Below are 21,788 nucleotides of genomic sequence, written 5' to 3'. Positions count from 1 at the left end.
GTGAGGCAAAACGCAGTAGCAGACCTGGGTAAATACACTCATAGGAACCTGATGGAAATTTTGATAGGAAAAAAATCAAGACTGTTTCAGGCTATAAATAAATACCACCTTAATTTTCTTTTAGAGTGAAACAGAATAGAGTCACGATGCAATTACACAGTCCTCCTCTCCCTTTATATAAAAAGCATGTGAGACCATCCGGAGAAACACAGGATGTGTTAAACTACAGACTGACTCATCAATAAGATAAAAATAGATTTAAACTGAGAAACAAGAGCTGAGTGAAATGGGCTTAGTAGTGAGGAGCAGACATGGAAAAACTAAGAGATAAGAAAGTTAAAGAAGGAAGTAGGAAATATTATTACAGAACATGCATTTCATTTCTAGCATTCTTTACTCTATCATATATTAACTGGAATTAAGAAATCCCCTCAGTGAATGTTGTGCACTCTTCTTCCAAAAGCAAAGTTCACACACAGACTTGTGTCCAAAAAAACCCACCTTTTGAATTATGAACAATTTATTAATAACAATACTTGTATACATAACTTTGCTTCTGTCAGATGCTGTTTCTAATTAAAACCAAGTTTCTGATGTTAGGTAATCACATTTCAGTTATATTGTTTTCCATTTTAATTGTGCAGGTACCTCTTCTGTGACTTGTTCCTCTGCAAATTCACAATCCCGCTTCACACCTTCAAGGTAGCATTCAGTATGTGTAACACTTTCTAAAGCAAACATTCAAGGAGTCTTCTCAGCTTATGAAAGTATATCTCATGAAAGTATATCTATTTATACTTTGAAAAACTAGCTTCCCCTCCCTTTCTACTTTTTAAATTTTTAATTCTACTCAAAAGCCTTTATCTGAGCATCTGAGCCTGATAAGAATTTTTGTGTAATAGACTATTTTTTTCGTCATATATCCTGATTCTCTTAGATCAATAGGAAATTATACCCTTATTGATGATACCCCAGAGGTTTATAGGATTTCATTTTGAACCTTCAGATCACAGAGTTGTATCATTGACTTCAGTGACTATAGCATCAAATCAATTTTTTTTTTATTTCCAATATTTATCTGTTCAACGTGGAGAGAAACACACAAAGGCATAAAGAATTATCAGACAACAAACTAACAGGAAACTCAACTCTTCTTTCTACCCTCATCTAAAAAATCCTATTCTTCTTTCCCATTTAAAGAAAATAAAAGTTCGATGGTCATATGTAGAAGGATTTAAGAGGCTAAAGCTGAAATGAAAGCAAAACATAGGTACATGGGCAAAAAAATGGACCTAGAATATTACTACTAATATGGTTTCCTAATAAAACTTAATTTCCTCATTGTTTTTAACAGTTTTTCAAGGTATAAAAATGCATATACACACAGAAAAGGGAAGAAAAATTGAAGAGACATTAGTACTTCAAATTTTCCTGTGTTGAAGTTGAATCTAAATATGCAAATAAAGCACTGTTGAGTGCATGTCCTGTTTTTTGTCACAGATATGATTATGTAGCTCTTTAGTTTTTAAACATTTTCTATCTCCAGTTCCACAATAATTGTCTACTGAAACAAATCCCTAAGTACTAATACTAATTAATACATATTTATTGTTTTGTTATGATGAAAATGAACAAAAGCTCATCTCATTTGATACAGAGTAGATGAGATAGTACATGTGTTGCAATGATTTGATAGCACAGTGTAATATTGCTTTCCTTGATATCTTTCTTAATTATCCTTCCTTGATATAAAGGAAGATAAATCTTACTGCGTTTATCGTGTTTTTAATAAGACTATGGATTCTTCATTATTGTAAGATTGCTATATATTACATGTAGAGAGATTATATATTACAAATATATATAAATAATGTGGTAACCTACTGTAGGAAAAATTAGTAGTGACAGGACTTCAAATTGCTCAAAAACATTTTGATCAAGAAACATAACACAATCATTGCTTCCCAAATCATAGCATATATATACAATATTTTTAATTAAAATGTTAATATTTACAATACACTAAATATTTCACAAACTAAATATTTATATTTAAAGTTTAATACTTACCTAAAATACTTAATATTTATTTTGATTATTTGCTGATCGGCTCTGCTGAGTTTGTCTCATTTCTTTCCTAGGGTATTTAATTATTTTTTTTTCTTTTTCCACTTTTTTGGATTTTAAGGCTTAAAGTCTGAAGTAGCCATCCAAATTGAAATAATAAAACCAGAAATTTACTCATCCTTTTTTGTTTATATGTATCAGAACTTTAAGCAAAAAGTACAACCAGAAATGCCTGTTTTATACCTAAAATTCTGCTTCAGAGCATGCCCAGCATTGCTTAAGTATAAATAGATGGGCTCTTCAGCTTCCTTTAGCCTGTGCGACCTGCTCTGGCGGGGGGGGTTGAACTAGATGATCTCCAGAGGTCCCTTCCAACCCCATATCATTCTATTATTCTGTGTGATCCAGTAACTCAATTCTGTATATTTTTGGGGGGGTCTCTAAGACCTGATTCACTTAGTACATCCACAGCACAGCTAAGTGATCAGGTAATTTAGCATACCCTGAAGATGAGTCTTCCATATCGTATCTCTATAATCAGTCAGTCTCCATAAGTGATTAGCACAGTCATTTGGAAACCTTCCCAGAAGTGTGTTCAGGCTCTGATGGGCACTAGCCAACTAGACAGGGCTATATGGTCTCATGGTTAGAGAGCTAAGGCTGGGGGGAAGCCCCCTTCCAGTCTCTGTCACAAAGAATAAGCAACATAAATTACTTCAATATTGACTGGAGCTAAGACTGGAAATGAGGTCTGATCTCAGATGAGTGCCCTAACGACTGAACTGTAGATTCTGGTCCAATTTAATTATTCTGTTCAAAGGTGCACAGGAAGTACAAAGCCAGCCCCTTGTGAAACATGCCTGGAATCTGCTGTTTGCTACACCCTGCGAAATACGTGTTCACACTCCCTCAAGCACATGTGTGATTGTATCACTTCTACTCTCAAATCTCTAAGTTTCTCCTTATGCAGAAATCTTGGGTAGTTAATTCTGTTCTTCAGATGCTGGAAGGGATGTACTTGCTGTGTTTTGAAACTTCTAACTTTCTGCTTAGGTTTAGCTTCTATGTTTTAAACCATCTTTGGTCTTTACACACTTTACACACTGTTTTCCATGGCCTGAGGAAAGGAGTAATGTAATATACCAACTCCATACTAAATGTGACTTTAAAGAGAAGAGGGGAAAGCAGAGAGAAAATGAAAGTAATAGTAATAAGATCACAAAACTCCATAAACCATCTATATGCACTGCTAATGTGTCCTGTTATATTATTTTTATCACTCCAGGTTCCTAAGACACCCATCTGCTTTTATTGACTAGTTTCTGTTGCATTTCCTTGAAGCTGTTTGTTCTGAGAAGCCCGACTGTGGATGACAGTCTTATATATTAATTCAAGGAAATTAGTAGAAGTGAGTAAAATACAGGGTCTCAAGCCTGTTAGTTAAGCAATGCCAAAGAGCAGATCTAAAATGTAGGGCAGCTTACAGTTCTTGTGACAGACGGCAGCAAAGCAGTTATTAGAATTTTAGCAATGTTTCTGCTTATTTTCAGAAAGTATGCAAGCTGTAAAAATGAATGACAGATAAACTTTGCATCTTGGGCAATGTGTGATGAAATTACAGCTATTTAAGTTAAAATACAAGAAGAATTATCATTTTGGCATGCTATTTGGAAAAAAATATCCTCTCTCTTTTACTTACAGTGCTATAGATGTTTATTCTGAAATACATGTCTCCCTGTCCCTTATCCAAAAGCATACAATTCCTGTTGGAGAACTCTATTTGTTTTTCAACATCTCTGAAAAACTGTATCAATTGCCTTTTATATAGATGTAAGACTTGGTCAAAGAGTGGGTTTTTTTTCAAAAGGATATAGCTTCTAAAAGCATTAATATGATGACAAAAACATAATGCAAACATTTTTGAGGTGACTCCATGAACAGTGGGTCTTTCCAGTGAGGATTCTTTACTGCCTGAAACTACAGTTGAGCTCATGCTACTGCCTCTGGTACTATCATACAGACCTTCTTCCTCAGCTTTGCTGCCTACTTTCTCAAAGTTAATTACTTTAAAACCTCTACTGCACCTGACAACTTTGAGTGAAGGTGAAAAAGTAGATAAAAATTTACTAAAAGGGAGATGCCAGAACAATTGCTGAAACCTTACTTCTTAGTCGATCAGCTTTAAATAAAGGAGGGGAAAAAAATAAAATCACAGGTAACAGTGACGCAGAACCCCAGTTAATTTACAAATAAATATAGGCAATGGGAGAACTTTGTGGGGTTTGCGTTTTTCAGAAAGGAATTGAGTGAAAACAAGCCTTTATGCAAAGCCCACACAATGAAAATGATAGCCAGTTAACCTGAATTTTACATATTAAAGCTTGTTTGTCTCATTATCCACAGCATTCATTAATAGATAGGCCACCCAGTCTTCTTTGTGTGTCCTTATGTGTGTCCTTTGCTCCCTTCTTCTTAATTTTGTTTTCCCAATTCTTCTCTAAATGTGAAATGCAGAGGTTACTCATGAGAGGAGTTAATTCTGAGAGGTGTGACTTTCCGTTATGGGCTTTTTATACATCTCTTATCTCCTTTATGCTTGCACATAAAAGAATGAAAAAGTGATGGACAGAGAACTCATTTATTGTTTATGCTGCAAATAAGCCCTTAGTTATCAAGAGGAGAATGATTTTTCTAGTACTTTAAGACCTAAAAGAATGACAGAAAGGCATAAAGTCACCTTGTTCAGAAAATCCCCAAATGTTGTGGATGAAGCTGGGTAAAACACATAAAGCAGATGATGAATTACCATCTTCTGGTTTTGGACAAAACACAAACTTCCACTAGAGCAGAGTATTTTAAACAGTGTCTCTCTGATGTGATCAGATTAACTTTTGTAAACTTATATATGTTGTTTCATTTAGTGATTTCTTGTGATGTCTGTATTTATCTCTACTTCTGGAATCTCTTACCTGCTTCCGAAAAGGTGAAAACTTTCTAGGGAACTGATGATGTCATGATTGCTTCATAACAGATCAACCCTAAATTTAAAAGTTCTAGAATAATAAATGACACATCTTTTCAAGAAAATAATATTTCCTGCCTACTTAAGCATTTCCATATATTGGAGAAATAGAACAATCTCCTGACTGCACTGAAACTGATATCTTGTCCCTCACATAAGCGGGACAGGTAGAAGGTAAAGGGGATTTCTTCTCAAAATCAGTTCAGGGATGAGAGAAGGAAAGTACGATATGTTTCAATAAGTTGGTGAATATTTTAATTTTACTTTTTTTCTGATGGAATCAGACATAAGAGATGCACGAAAGATAAAACTGGACTCTTGAACAGTACAGGCATTGCTGTATTGTGGTGAGGAATCCTGTACCCTACACTGCAGAATGCCACATCTCATGCCCTCAGGCCTCACTTCCTCTCAGTGAGAACTACCCCATGTTAGCATATTCATATGACATGCCTGTGTTTATTTTTCTTGGGGAGAATTTAGAAAGCCCAATTTAATTTTTATTCACCAGCTGCATCAGAAACCAAACCATTGCATGCCACCTTCCATGAAAGCTGGTCTACATAATACATTACAGTCCAGGTTGTAGCTAACAGGAATATCTTTCCCAGGGAGACATCCCAATTCAGACCTCTCCTCCTGAAGGACATTATCCTGAAATGACATAGATGATAATTTACAACATGTCTCTCCCTTCCCTCATCTCTACCCCCTCAAAACTGAGATTTCAATACGAAATAAAAGTGCTTAAATATTTACCTAGAGAGCCAGGGAAATAAGAAAATTGCTGGGCCTTTAAATCTCATGGTCTAACAGCCATTGAATCTTGATGTTAGAGCTATCTTCAAACACCTTTATTTCCACTGAATAACCAAATGAAGAAAGTACATATCAGAATCCAAAACTAAATTGAGAAATACTTTATAACAGACCATCCTTCCAGTGTGTTTAAAATCTCTTAGTGACATAAAGGTAAAATGTTTTAATTAAGAGATTTACCTTAGTAGTGCTATTAACAAATGCCTCATAAAACATTTATGGAAAACCAATTTAGAGCTACTGCACTATCATAATTACAAATTTTCAAAAGTCCCTAAATGCTTATTTACATAATAGACCATAATGGCTCTCAAGTGATCGTTTATATCTACCACATAAATAACATGCAGGTTTAGAAGTTTTTCATAACATACATTTTCCTAGATGTCCCAATAGGCATGCAAAAACTTTGCTTGGCCATTTATGATGTTAGCAGATAATTTGGTTGCTAATTTGATGTTTTATTAATCTTCTTATTTCTGAACAGAACTCTAGCAGTTATTTTACTTTCTATGTATATTTTTTGCACAGGTACTTCAGTCCCTTATTAGTACCTGTAAAACTTAAAAAGAGGCAAGGACTACCTAGGGATGAAGTTCTGATAATTGCAGTTTCAGAACTTAACACCCTGGCCCAGTGTGGTATATCACAACTAGTCTCTGCCTTTTGTGAGTCTGGCAGTTATAACACTTTTTAATTTTGTATTGTGCATAACTTTACTGAGTCTATTAAAAGATGCAAAAGAGAATTAGAAGAAAGGACTTTTAAAATAAGTCCTACTTGGCAAAATATAGTTTTCCGGAGTGTTTTCAGAGAGATCAAGATATCACAGAGCGCTTTTGTGCAGGGTTCCTTCTGAAATAAGACGACAAGAACACATATATATGTTTGGAAGCCTAACAAGTGGATGAAGTAGATTGGCATTTTGAACTATCTGAAGTTGGGAGTCTAATTTGGTGTGTACTGAGTAAGAGGTGGTACGTAGGAGAAGACAGTACATAAGACCTTTAGTCTGCACACATACAACTTACGCTACATACTTAATCTTAAGAGAAAAAAGTTCCAACTTTCTTTCCAAAACAAAAAACCCTTGGCAGTAGTGAAGACCATGATATTATTGGTTTCTAGTCAGGACAGCTTTGTGTAGCAGATAGTATTAGATTTAGATCAATGACTAATTTTTTAGTGTGATTATATAACGATGACATGGTCATTTGGTTTGTATCTTCAGTTAATATTTTCTTCATTATCTTCTTCAGCTTCCATATATTGATTATAAGATTATTTAGCAGTCTGATTGTACTGGGCCATGATAATTTACTTAAATATAGGTAGAGAATGTAGCTACAAGATGAAAGTGGTCACAAAAGTTTAAGTTGCTGGTATCATCTTGAAAAGGATGTCTGTACTTGGTCAAACAGTTACCATTAGTATGCAAGGACCTCAAGTGCCCTAACTGGATTGAGCATTTGCAAAACATAGCAGTGCATCTGGTCACTGAAAACACTTTTTGATCTTCCTGTGATATGTGTGACATTCTAAGGAATGACAGAGATGCAGATAAAAATTAGGAGCAAAACACCTAACCCTTGTGCATGAAAACCATGCCCATGATGTCTGATGAATACTAAAAAAAAAACAGTATCTGCTTAACAAAATAGAAATATGGCGTAATTTTCTTTTTCCATTTATAGTCCTTTCCTATGACAAATAGAAGGAGCCTCATTAGAATGGTTTATTACTGGCTTCTTACTTAAGAACTCAGTTCATTCAATCACAGTTTAGAGTCATTTACTAGAGTATCCACTGGACAAATTAGAAAAGGTAATATTCTAGTTACTTTGAAAGACTGAACAGCAATGCTAGCATTAATTACATTGTCAAGGAGATTAATAATTAGTAAGCTCATAAGTCCCTTTCTGAAACAATTGCAATAAGCTTTTGCATCCTAGATCTACTACTACTTACCTCTTCTAAAACAGTGCAGCTGGTATCTCTATATGCAGAGGTGCTGTGTATAAATGTGAGAGAGATCTAATTACACATGGAATATTACTTTTTGTGAGCATCAAAGGAGAAAATAGATTAATAAGTCCAACTGAACCAGAAAGACTACAAAGTGCTATTTACCATACCCTGACTCACAACATTGAAAACTTAGTCTCATGAAGCAATGGAGAAGAATTCTTCTGTACTTTGACTCAATTGGCTTCATAAAAATTACATCGAGAAATGTATTTTTCTATTAGACTTTGTCTGGGTCAGTAAAATATTATGAACCAGTTGAAATGGACTGAGATGAAAAGCATTTGAAAAAAAGGGAAATACTTCAAAAAAGTGTGCAGTGTCTTTAAAAATACTAGATAAAATATTCGACATAATTAAGAAAAGATGTTTAGACATAGATGAATAAGTAATAGCGAAAGTTAATTGGTGCTGGCAAAAACAGTCATCTGAAATTGGCTCACTAGAATTTTCAGCCTTACTCAAGAACTCAGTTGTGTTAACACATATTCTTGTAGAACAAAAAACAAAGGTAACCTGTAACCAAATATAGTTTTAACTACTGCTAAGGTGCTTATATACTTAAGTTTAATCAGTTGTGTAAGTAAGAAAGTGCATGCACATGAGACAAAACTATTCTGCAGTGACTCTGGAAGACAAATAATAATTTTCTCAAAGCTAAAAAATGTTTACCCTGTGCTAGAAGTATAGTGCACGTGAAAATAATTAATTATTGAAAAATTCAAAGTAGTAACAATCAAGAACATCAAGCTGCAATAATCTTTATCTGTGTTCAGATAGGGTTACTTCGCTTTTAAATTCCCTTCCTTAACCACTACAACAGGACTATCTCTCTGTCATGGCCTAACTCTTCTGGATTCAGTACATCTATAGTGCTGACTGAATTACATAGTTCTTGTCACAGATCAGCGAAGGTCTTATTTACTTTTTCTTATTGGCAGACCTGGGCTCTAAGTTGCTGTAAAATACATGGTATTAACAAATAGACAGCTAAAATAAAACAGTTGTGTCAATAAATGATTACAGATTTTGAACTTTTAAAAATTCAACTGAAGTTCATAGATTTAGTGTACTTTTTTAATCACCATATGTTTCTACCACCAGATTTCCCTTTGAAGCCATTCTTGTTCATTATGCTGTCTTCACAATGGCTATCAAAAAAGTTGAACTTTTAATACGTATTTGACTACTCATCATGAAAATATCTACAACCAGTCATTAAGAAGAGCAAGTTACACGTTTGTGAGAAATAAAATTCATTCTCAGTCTCCTCTTCCAGTTCATAAATTGATTCTGATTTCAGAAGCCATATTCTCTATTTTCTTGGTAGTTATATATGTAATTTGACCCTAAATATGATAATTCTTTTAAATACCCTGATAGCAATCTGTTCTTCTTACTCTGCACAGAAAGATGAATAAGCCAGCAATTTAAAGTATGCTTAACACTAAAGCTCTGTGGAAGATAAATGTTCAGTTTTGTGGCAAGTTTTGAGGTTTTGCCTGTTGCTTTTGATCTGTAGTAGATTGCAAGGAAATACTTTTTAATACAGTATCAGAGGTGTGCTAAAATATATATGAAGAACTTTATTACTATGCATGTCATCTTACAGGAGAGCATTATGGCTTATTGCAGAGAGCATTATGGCAAAAATGGGGGGAAGGGACAAAAATTCCAGAGTAAAGAGTTCTCCATTGTTCTAATGCCTTTCACAATATTGTAGACAGAACCTTGTGCAGCTCTTAAGTGAAAAAATAACTTCTAACTCATTATCCAGCAGCTAACTAGAAACTTTTGCAAAATAGCATCTGTGTTTACATAAGCAGACGTTCCAAAAACATCTGTAGATGGTGCACATGGTAGTAAACACTGCAGTTGGGTCTTCCTCTATGTGAACATTGCATCTGTCAGGCCAAGTGCAAATAAAAATCAAGTTATATTTGGCTACAGATACTTTCTGTACTTTCAAAACACTACTAACAATCTAACATGATCTTCAGATAACAAGTGTTACTAGCATTGTTCTCTAGATTAAGAAAATCACAACCAAGGACATTCATACTATTTTCCCTTAGCCAATACAGCTTAAGTCTTATCCACAAAATTAAACCCCTGTATTCAAACTTTTACATTAGCTAAAAATATGATAGGATTTAAGTGTTCTCCTTGAACAATACAAGACATACCTATGAGTGTTTTGCACTTTCACTTGCTGAAGAAAGATGTTTGTCTAAAAGACTAAAAAGAATTCAGCCCACGTCACTCTCTCAATACTTCAAGAAACGGAATTCTGTTTTCCTAGTTCTCCTTTCTGTGAGCCCACAGCTTGTCTTCTGCCATTTCCATATTGAAAGTGGCTCCCGATTTGCAGACCTGAATTTATTCCCCACTCCAGACATCCTTTTCCTCAGCTATCGTTCTGTCTTTAGCCTAAATCTTACCTCTAGACATGATAGGTACAGATACACTGAAATGCTGAGCCTCGCCCCGTGTTTTGGCTGCTATCTGGCCTTCTTTTGGACTGTCATATTTCCTACTTTTCCTAGTTTTTGTTCTTAGCTCATTTAGACTGCAAGAACAGCTGCTGTCCTGACCTGGAACGTCATGCACATCTAATCTCTGAGCCTGACCGTGAACCTCTCTCATTCCTAATTTGATTGTAACACTGAAAAAAGAACAAAAATTATTACCTTGCACTAGAATATTATTCTAAGTAATCTTTCCCCTTAATTATTCGGACTGAATGTTGGTAAACAATGTTCTTTTCCTCTTCTCTTTAAATAGTATCACATATTTTTTTTTTCTGAAGATCTCAAAAAGAACCACTACTACAAATTAGCTCTGAGATTTCAGTTCCAGCTATTGGATTTTTCTTAATACTCAAACTGCATTATGTTATTTCCATGCTTACAATAAGGAATGTATTTGTCACTGAGGTCTCCACTGCTGCACTAAAAATCATGGTCTGTCTGTTTCATGACTATCAGCTTAAAAATCAGATTGCAATAATGCATTTTATTTTCCAGCTAAGCACATATTTAAATATTGCATGAACCTGGCTCCCTTGCAACACACATTTTATTAAAGCCAGCTGTGAAGTAATTATTGAACATGCTAAAAATGGCTTTTGAGAGTAGAACAATATGAGTTTTGTCCAATTTTGATTCACACGCTGAGCTTTGACCAAATACCACATTCTAAGAACTCACTCTCTTATGGAATGGAGTCTCTCAACAACTTCAGAAACACAATTTCTGAGAACTGTAAGAATCTAGGTCAAGGACTGATTATAGCAGAATTTACTCACATAAAGGAGTATGCTTTTTCCTAAATAAATAATGTGCTTTCAAGAACCAATGAAAGCACAATAATGAAGAAAGCATAAGCAAGGCAATTCAGTTTGAGAATAAAAATATGCAATATAAAATGCAAACTATATTGCATAGATATAGTTTCATTTTTCAGAAGAAAAATGTTTTTTTTCTTTGGGATTTGTAATCTAATCACATTCTGACTGAGATGGTATTTATATTTCTGATGGGGTTTCCACCTTTTAAATGCTTCTCAGGCACATTTGGATGTATCTGTTTATACCATATGAACTTCTCACATTCATTTGCGCAAACATCTGAGACTTTCTTTTTTAACTATAAATGATAAACAATTGTCTCCAGGAGGAACATTGCCTAATTTTGAGTTCTTTATGATTACACATATATTTTCTAAAAAAATAGATTCTTATTGATAGAATAGTGAATTTTATTTGGTTCTGAATTTGCATGCTAATGGACAAAAGTATTTAAATTTCTTCAGATATCTGTTGCTGGATAGACACAGCCCAGCTGCTCCCTGTTAAAAATGGTGATTAGAAATTAATATAACTACCCCATGCATTCACAGCTTGAGACTTGTAATATACAAAGAACAATCATTCCTAAAGGGGCCATGCTTGTGAATGCTGTATTTAATTAATGCCCAAGGGAAAGAGCAAAAGAGGAGGAGGAAAAGTACTGCAGCCGAATTTATTCTGAAATTGTAGTGATGTTAAACATTGCATGCCAGGTTTAATGGCATGTATTCATCTAGCTAGAGGAGTGTCTTAGAACAAATGGCGCTGTCTGCCTTCAGAAAACCAGGATTTTGAAGTGAATTTGGGAGTGCACAGTAGATTTCTATTTTATTTTCTTTATTGACTTGCGCTAGGTCTGCCACCACAAAAACCCAAGCTCCTCCTTGTATGCAGATCACCTTTGTGCATTGGGATTTACAGAATTCTTTTTTACCTGTAGCAATGTCCTTAGGCTTGTAATGAGCAGGATGCCATACAGCAGCAATCTGTACAAGTCATACAAATCATTTATGTTGAGACTGACACTTCCCTTTTTATTCCTAGCTGCTACTAGTATGTGTGAGAAGATGGAAGGATGTGTGGTGTGAAATGAGTACATGCAACAGCTACATTTAGAAAGAGCAAATACTGCAGGAGATTAAAGTGAAAGATTGAAATCTCATGCACATCCAAAAAAATGGCTTTGTATTATAGGGAGAGATTTGAACATCACTACAGAGATTAAAAAGTTTTTTTAAAAAAGTAAATAAAGCAAAACCATCAAAATGCTACTATATCTTTCAATGGTGCATTAGTACAGTGGAAAGCACCTTCATATGCATGCCACAGAGAAGATTACCCACAGCAGCAGTCCCAAGCCAGGCTCTGTTTGAACTGGAAATTGCAGCTGGAGGAACACAGCTTTCTAGAGAAGTCTAAGGGGGGGCTCTGATCAATGCCTATAAATACTTAAAGGGTGGGTGTCAAGAGGATGGGCCAGTCTTTTTCCAGTGGTGCCCAGTGACAGGACAAGAGGTAATGGGCACAAACTTGAACATAGAAAGTTCCATCTAAACATGAGGAGGAACTTTACTTTGAGTGTGCCAGAACACTGGAACAGGCTGCCCAGAGAGGTGGTGGAGTATCCATCTCTAGAGACATTAAAAACCTGCCTGGACACATTCCTGTGCAACCTGCTCTGGTAGGGGACTGGACTGGATGATCTCCAGAGGTATCTCCAGAGGTCCCTTCCAACTCCATATCATTTTGTGATTCTGTGAACACAAGAACAGGGTTAGGTTCTACCTGCCCAACTCTGGCTACTGTTTGGTAAACTGGCGGAGATGAATCCCTGGGTAAAACTAACAGGCTTAGCCATAATCCAGTCCTCATGCAGCAGGCATGAGGTTAGGAGAAGCAGATCAGGATCAGGAAACAGAGTGACCCTTACAGCTGCTTCCATCCTTAGCACAAAAGAAACTACTACAAAGGCTGGACTTCTTTGCTTGTCATTCTTTCAAAGCTCAGCTGCTAATTGATACTTGAACAGAACACTAATAACAAAGGTCCTTTTGTATGAGCAAGAGCTTGTTTTGTTGAAAAATAAATCTGGGAAAATATAAATGTTCAAGCCCAAATATGTATTTCTGATCGCATCAGTAAAAATTTCCATAGTGCCAGTACAGCAATATTATTTCAATATGTAGACACAAAAAGAGTAGCGTACGCTTAAATGTCAGACTGAAGTGTTATGTGATTTAATCTTTGTCCTTTAACTATGAACAATGTGAACACAGAAATACCTGCAGATGGGAAAGTGCCAGGGACAAAATGATGCAAGCAGTGAGCACAACCCAAGGAGACCTTTCCAGATTTGGCCCAGACCACCGTGATGTGGAGGAGCCTCCAGCTCTGCTCAGCACCTCGGCCTTGATGCTGGGCACACCCCAGGGCTCTGTGGCTGGCCTGCCTGAGGCAGGAGGCTGCCATGGAGGGCTGCGTCATCCTCAGGCCTCTTCTCACCTAAATTTTTATTATGGTCTTTTTTTTCCCATCTGCAAAACCAAAAGCAGCAAGTCCCCAGTGCTGCGCAGCCCCAGACTGCCAGCTCTGGTCCCGGCTTAACTGATGCCATCTACCCTAGATGTCCAGACCAAACTAATAATTTTCATGGTCAGTGTAGCAATGGGCGCCTCTGGAGGATGCCCATCCCTAGGACAGGTATCTTCCCATGATCCTGCAGACACCTCTTAGCTGCTCACCGCAGAGCAAACCTTGGTGGCTGGGGTGAGGTGCTTGGCTTCTTGCCGGCAGCTGTAGCTGGACCTTATTCCCCAATTGCCTTCCATATCCATGTTTATGGGCAGCATGCTGAAGGATTTCTGTCTTTTATTCGCAGTTTTAAAATGGCCACACTCAAGCAGGATACAATCTGAAGAAATGCTGCGATGTTGGTCTTGGTCCTTCTCCCTGCTTGGGAACGGTACAGCAATCAGCAGGCAAGTCTGTTTTCCATCTTGAGAAGCTATTTACACCACAGCTAAAGCATTCGTCTGCTCTTTCCGACTCTTCCAAATTAGTTTTAGATTTCATCTTCAGGAGTAATTCAGGGACAGCATGGGATGACGTTCAGATTCAGGCAAATTATCTGTGGCATAGAGCTTCAGATGAAATACCTGCGTGCGTCTTCACCAAGGATCCCTCCCACAGCCAGCAGCCGGCACTGAGCTCCCTATTACCTCAGATTCGCTCATCGTCTTCATAAGCTGTACTTGTATCTTGGCTGCAGTATAAAAATATCCTCCGAGTCAGCTTTCGGAAACCATCTGCTTCCTGCAGTAGAGAAGTAGTACTTGGGACCAGGATTCTTGAGAGCAGCTATTTTCATGCTGCGGTGACTACTTGAGTTTACAGGCTGCTGTAGCTATATTGCCCTTATGGAAAAAGAAAAAAAAAAAAAAAAAGGTTTGACTTTTTGCCCAGTTTCTCCTTAAACAAAAAGGCCGACCCGCAGGCCCCAACATCTGCTGCGGTGTGGCAGAGGGTGCTGCGATCCATTCAAACGCTACAGCTGATGGTCACTCAAGCAAATGAATGTAAGAATGCTCTTTGCAGCTGCGGCAAGAGGATTCCAGACCATGTCACTCTTACACGTTCAAAGCCTGAATCAATGACCTTAGGGCTGATCCTAAATTGATGATTAACCCTGATATTTTAAATTTATCTTTGTCCAGCTATCATTAGCAGTTTTCCTCATATATCAATAACAAAATAATGTCTCAGTAGCACTATAAAACCTGCAGAAAGGGAGGCTTATCGCCATGAGCAGGAAAAAAAATGTTTTGACAACCACTTAGAAAACAGAGCAGGTAACTATATTTAATTTCTGAACGTCTCTGTTGTGATGTCACCCTCAAATAACTGTAACACAATAGCAATGAGATGTGCAAGCGTAAAGTACAGACAGACTTTTTCTGTAATCATATTAGTTGTGTTCTGCATTTGTCCTGTTATAACTTTTCAGCAGTTTTCGCGGGAGATTTCCCCATTTTTCACCAGGACATGTACTATCTTGCATAGAGATACTGCATCAGGAAATGGCAAAGCCTCTCTGAAATCGTGATTTTTCTTTTTCAGTAAGGCTTAATGGAACTGGTAGAAAGAATAACATAATAGAAATAGTATATATTTTGTCTCTGGGGAATGCAAAAAGAATTTAATGCTTTAAATGTAATAGGTTTTTTTTTTTAACTTTTCCTGAAAAAACATTAAGATACTTGTAATATTCTAATTAGTCTAAAAACAATTATTAATGTTGTTCTTAAAAGAAGACATTTTAATTCAAAAAGGTTTGCTGCAATTCCTAATGCAGCACTGACTGGCAGTTTGTGAGAAGAAGGAAACCATTCCAAATCTGCAGAATCTGTCTTTTTCCATATGCAACTGCTACATTCTCTAGACTAAAAAAGAAATAGGACAAGCAACTATACCACTGAGACTGAGAGTTGGGCTCTCCGAGTCAAAATTCTTATTAGGAAAGGGAGGCTAACAGCACTCCAAAAGACTTTGGGAGGTTAGCTAATATTTGTACAATAGCTGTGTACAGGTGAGGTACCCTATTCACCTTCTGTCATATCAGCTAGTATCTCAAAAGAACCATATAGTGATTGTGGGTTGTATGTGTAGCCTTTAAAAATGTTACAATTTTTGCTTTTCTGCATTCTTCTGAGGCTTAAATGTCACTTTCTTGATGGTTCATTGACTATCAGGGCCAAAAGGACAGGAATCTGACACAACACAATACAACTAAGTATGGTACACAGACATCTGTGCTGCAAAACTCTGCTTCATCACAAAGAGAAACTATCTATTTTTCAGTGCACATAAATTTTCTTTAAATTAAATTAAAAAAAAAAAGAAAGATAGTTTAAAGAATGATGAAATACCTCTTAACTTTGACCATCTAATCATGAAGTTCATAGAAATGTCAGATACTGATTAAAGGAATTGATTTAAGTTCATCTGCCATTTTTCAAGTCTTCCAAAACATAGAGGGTATAAATATATATTATTGTCACTAGGCAGTTTTATGAACTTTCAACTACATGTTTAGATGTTAATATCTTATTGGCCTGTTGAGGGGAAACATATCATGAAACAGTTGAGAGAAATTTCTGAGAATCCTAAGCTAAAAGACAGGACCCAGTATTTGCATGCTTGCGAGAGAGAAGCAGAATAAGTGACCTTTCTGAATCAAAAGCTATCACTCAGGAAACGAAAATAAAAGGGAGATGCTATTTTTTTTATTAACTTTTACAATTTCAGCTCTTCACTGTGCTTATAAGAATGCCTAAACAGTTGATTTTTTGAAAAGGGGCAATTTGACTGATTAAACCAGGCTGCTGCGCTTTAAATATGCAACTGGTTACCATGGCAACAGTTTTACTTTGACACACAGCTTATCTTGTTTTAAGGAGTGCAGCCCGTTGTTATGGCAATTTGGAACACCACTATTTTTTCGCCAAAAGAAGCGCAACACAAAATAATAAAACACTAGTTAAAATTACTTCAATGATTAAAAATCTAAACCTGATTTAGTATGTTGTAGAATGCTGTAGTTTCTCAATGTCTCTCAAATGTAACAAATGTCACTTGAGTAGAACAGAGAAAGAAAGAACAAAGAAATAAGGATAAAGGATTATATTTTATAACACTGAAAGGCAAAGGTAGATTGTAGAGGCATGTTGCAAACGCTGAAATTTCACTTGTTAATCCACTGTTTTCTGCCTTCATGAAGAAATGCATTACTTCCTGTCTTGCAGATTTCTTCAGGAAAAAAATCTAAATATATAGATATAGAAGGCCCAATGCAAATTAGCCCCTGGAGCTCTTAGCATTACAAGCAGGATGAATATTCTAACTGAAATCTTATAAACATTAACAGTAAATGATCAGAGTTCTGCCCTAAAATAAACCTATTTCAAAAAAAGAAACATTGTTTAAGAATCCTAGATGTACATGCTTCTCCCTACTAGCACATTAGGTGCTAAGTAATCATGCACAAACCTGCATATTTTAAATAGGAATGAAATCTATAGGCCTTTTGCTACAGGCTTATTAAATGAGTCCCTACATTTTGATCTTCAAAAAAACTCAATTCATGCTTAAGGAAGGGCTGGAAATGTCCTGGGAGTAGAGGAGAGATCTGAGGGGATATCCAACTATCCAGAACCTGGAAATAAAAGAAAACGAGGGAGAAACTTCGATCCAATTATACAGTCACCAAAAAGTAGTAGAATAGGGCTCTGCATTGAGTAAGCAAGCTGAGTTAGGGTCCATCTGCTGAAGTTAAAGCAATTTTCTGATTAAGTAGCCATATACTTTTGAAGAGAAGCTTTCACTTATAAATTGCTCGAGTTCTGAAGCAGAAAAGTGTGATATGTTAGTCCCATTTCTACTCATTTTCTTGTAGAAAACACAATTTAAGAATTCCATGGGGAAAAAGGGATCAGCAGAAGGTCCCCAGAAGAACCTAGGAAGGACAAATCCCTTCCCACTATCTGCCATTGAATAAAGGAAAGTAATTTTGTCTACAGGGGTACCATTCTTGAGTTTGATTCCTGTAAATATATGCAATGTAGTTATATTGTTTTTTTCCAAATCTTTTTCAAAACCATAATGGCTTTATTGGTTTAGCTGAATGGTTCATCTAGTTCAGTATTATGTCCCTCAAAATAACCATAAGAAAACAACAGAGACTGCAGTCAGGGAAGGAAATCCTCATGCTCATGTGTCATTTCTTTGTTTTCAGCTCAGGGGATTTCTTTGGCCTGTTTTAATTTGTCTGTTTAATAACCTGCCACTGACCTTCCTTCCAACCACCTAAATTCACATCAGCTTCTTCCATCCACTGTGTGTCTACATATGGGTGCATATGTGCATACATCGGCCCATATACAGCAGAGAGATGGTGTAAGACTTTTCTTCAGTAGGAATTTTATCCTTTATGCTCTGGAAATTTATTGATAGCATTCAGCTGCCCTTTGCCTCAGTAAACTGTTTACTCTAGATACAAAATTTTCCACCATTCCACACTGCATCTGGAATAACTTGAAATGCTTCTTAATTCTCTGGAAGATAATGGTTTAAGTTTCTGCTGCAAACCAGAGATTTGAAATTTGATATTAGGAAAATTTCTTTTTCTGCAAGAAATGACATGATTCAGGGCAGTACTCACAGGGTCTAGATTCAATTTAGATCCAATACACGTAAGGACATCACTTTCTTCTCAGCCTTTTGTATTGGAGATTTTAAACTCATTTACATATACCTCCTTTTAAAGTGCTTAGTTCTCCCTACATTTGTTGTAAGGAAATTGGACATTTTGAAGGTAGGTGTCACCAAAGTCCATCACTTTTTATAAGTTTAAGTTTTAGCAGTTTTGGAAAATTTTGCCTGGAATATGTAAGTTTGTTTGGGTTTTATAAGTAGTCTGTTTTAAGTTATACTGTATATGAATTTTTCAGTATTTACAGTACTGTTCTGGCATAGTTGCTAGCAGTTCTCAATATCCCTATCACTTTTTCAGCTTTTATTATGAAAAAGAATATATTTAGTATGTGAGATTTATCAACTTAACTTTGAAATTCCTCTTTTATTTATATTTTAGATCAGATCTGAATGTTGTGCCTCAGGCCCCTCTCTTGTTCTTTGCAATAGCATCAAAGTTGCTTTGAGTTTTCCAATTAGTTTCTTTAAAACACTGGTATTGTCTTGCTATAATTTGTCTTCTCTCCTCTCTTCTATCCCATTTTTTTCCCCTCTGATACCTATCAAGAAGCCTAACAACTATTAGTCCCAGTCTTGTCCCCTTTCTGGCTATGTCTGCGAATTTAATTTCTTTCTGAGCTTGTATTTTTGAGAACTTCATTCCCTCCAGCATTCTGCCTCCTTATTTCTGTTTCACAGTTTTTTCCAGTCTTACTCATGATACATGAGGACAGACATGGTTTCAGATGTTCCTTTCTCTTCATTTAAGAAAATCCTGCTGCTGCTTTCATTGCGGAGAATGCAAATTTGAAGAGACAGTGCAGGAGACATTTCATATATCCACATACTTCATATATCCATATACTTCATATATCCACAGAAAGGAGGGGAAAAAAACAGTCTGAAGCAGTTTGGCATAATGGTGGATGTTGCTTACAAGATAAGATATATACAGCTGGCCATGACAAAGGTAGCAGAGGCAGCTAAATGTCTTTTGACTGTCATTTTATGGGTGACTGCAGATGTATGAGAGGCAGATGTTTTCCATTTTGCCTAGAGCTACACAAATCTGTGAGTTGGAAGTGAACCCATACATGAAAAAATAAAACAGTGATCAGATCATACAAGATATCGACTAAATATTTTGTAGTTTTAAGCACTCTGAAAATATTAGCTATTAGTTCTTACTACAGGCCTATGAAGCAGAGGATTACTGTTTACCTCTGTGTTCAGGCAGACAGAAGAAACCCAGACTCAGGGGTGAGACACCTCAGCAGATGCCTTTGAATCTCTGGTCTAACTTGCCCAGGGCCATCTAGAAAAGCAGTAGCAAAGGGCAGGATGAGCACTCAGTATCTGCCTGGGCTCTACCCACCGTCAAGCCCTAGGTGAGATGCTGAAGCTTCTAGTGCTGCCTCTGCTCTCTGACCTTTCCATCAGTGGAAACTCAGCATTAAAAGCGGGTTTGAGTTACAGAGGTACAGTACCTCCCAATAGTTATGCAAGCAGACTGGGGAATGCGGTTTATATTGAACATGTTTTAAATCCATCTTATGCTTAAACATATTAAACAACAGCTTCAAGTTCCAGATTATTTCTTTAAGCTACTTTGATGTAAGCCTCATGCACTTCTATTTGGAAAATTTCAGCAATATAACTATTGTTTCTGAAATTAAATTTGCTTATTACTTACATCTCTTGATTGTTATCACTGCCTTTCTACTTTCTCTTTAATTCCTGTTCTTTTAGTGCTGTGTTTTTCTCATCATGTCCTTTCTTTTCTGTATTTCTTTGCTTTCATTTTTCAGCAACAAATTTGGGAACTTTGCATGCCACAAATAAGGCTATTAAAATGCCATTTAATGAGAATATAAGGGGAGATCAACAAGTGACAACAGAGAAGAAATACATTTCATTCATTGGTTCAATGAACAGTTAATTTCTGCTAAATTCAAGAACAATCCCTACCAAGGCCAGATATAATTTCTGAATACAGCTATTAGTTGTATGATGAAGATGTAGATTTTAATTTTTTTCTTTAGCTTTTACAAGGCAGCAGCATAGTCAAATAATAACTGTGCTGTTTTCTCAAGCAAAGCAAAAAAAAAAAAGTAGATTTCCTCAGTAAAAAGAAAAAAATAAATCCTTTAGCTCTGAAAGCTTACTTGTGCCTACATCTTTAGATCACTGCAACTGATGTCCAACTTTCCATTTATAGATGATCATTACCATTATCACATTCTCTAACATTGTCACAAATGCTTACCTCACTAGTAAGTCTGGATGCCTCCTAGCAATTACACTGAATAAAATCCAATTGCAGAAGGAATGCTGGTGAGCATGATATAGAGTTACAGCAAATTGAAATGGCATTTCAAAATTTTGCTAGATCCTTTCTACTCAGGCCAGTCCAATTACTCAGCTTGTTCTCATTACCTCCTTTGATGTAAGCATTTGATGGCTTGCTGCTGTGCACATTATCACACGGAGCTAGCAGCAGTTTGCAGTTGCTTTATGAAGAATCATTTCCATAAGGAGAAAAAAAAACCAGCCCTGTGCAAACTGAAGGTGGACACCATAGAAGTGTGGTCTTAAATCTCACTTGAGCAGTATGTATGGGCATGGAAAAGTAAATTTGCCAAAATCATCAAACTGTCAGATTTCTGTGTCAAGACGGACAGTAGGCCATCATTGCTGTTACTGCTCCACTCTGAGTCACCAATAGCAGTGAGACTTAGGATCAACTTAAACAACTATTTCCAATAATAATTTTACTTGTTTATTGAGCAGACTATTTTTTTAATAGCAGGACATTAGAGATGATGCAGCTTTTGAACTGTATGTGGGCCAGAATTAGTGAAGTAAGCAGGAACAGCTCTTAACTACACTAGAAACTTGCAACGTCAGCTGTCCGTGATGCAGAAATCTTTGGAATAGCAGTGCATCAAGCATGGGAACAGGCTGCCCTGTTCCACAGGACAGTGATTGAGTCACTGTCCCTGAAGGTATTTAACAAACGTGTAGATGTAGTGCTAAGGGACATAGTTTAGTGGTAACTTGCAGTACTAGGTTAACAGTTGGACTTGGTGACCTTAAAGGTCTCTTCCAACCAAAACAATTCTAGAAGTCTATGCGGCTTGAAGTGCATATATATATAGAGAGAGAATAGAATGATTCTCTGGGGGCACTTGACTTCTATGTCCCTGGTACTAATGTAATGTTCCTTCTCATTGCTTTCTACACACTTCCTTCCCTGCA

The sequence above is a fragment of the Calidris pugnax genome, unplaced genomic scaffold, assembly GCF_001431845.1.
Source record: "Calidris pugnax isolate Ruff unplaced genomic scaffold, ASM143184v1 scaffold15, whole genome shotgun sequence".
NCBI classification, from domain to species: domain Eukaryota; kingdom Metazoa; phylum Chordata; class Aves; order Charadriiformes; family Scolopacidae; genus Calidris; species Calidris pugnax.
This window is presented reverse-complemented; position numbering follows the sequence as displayed.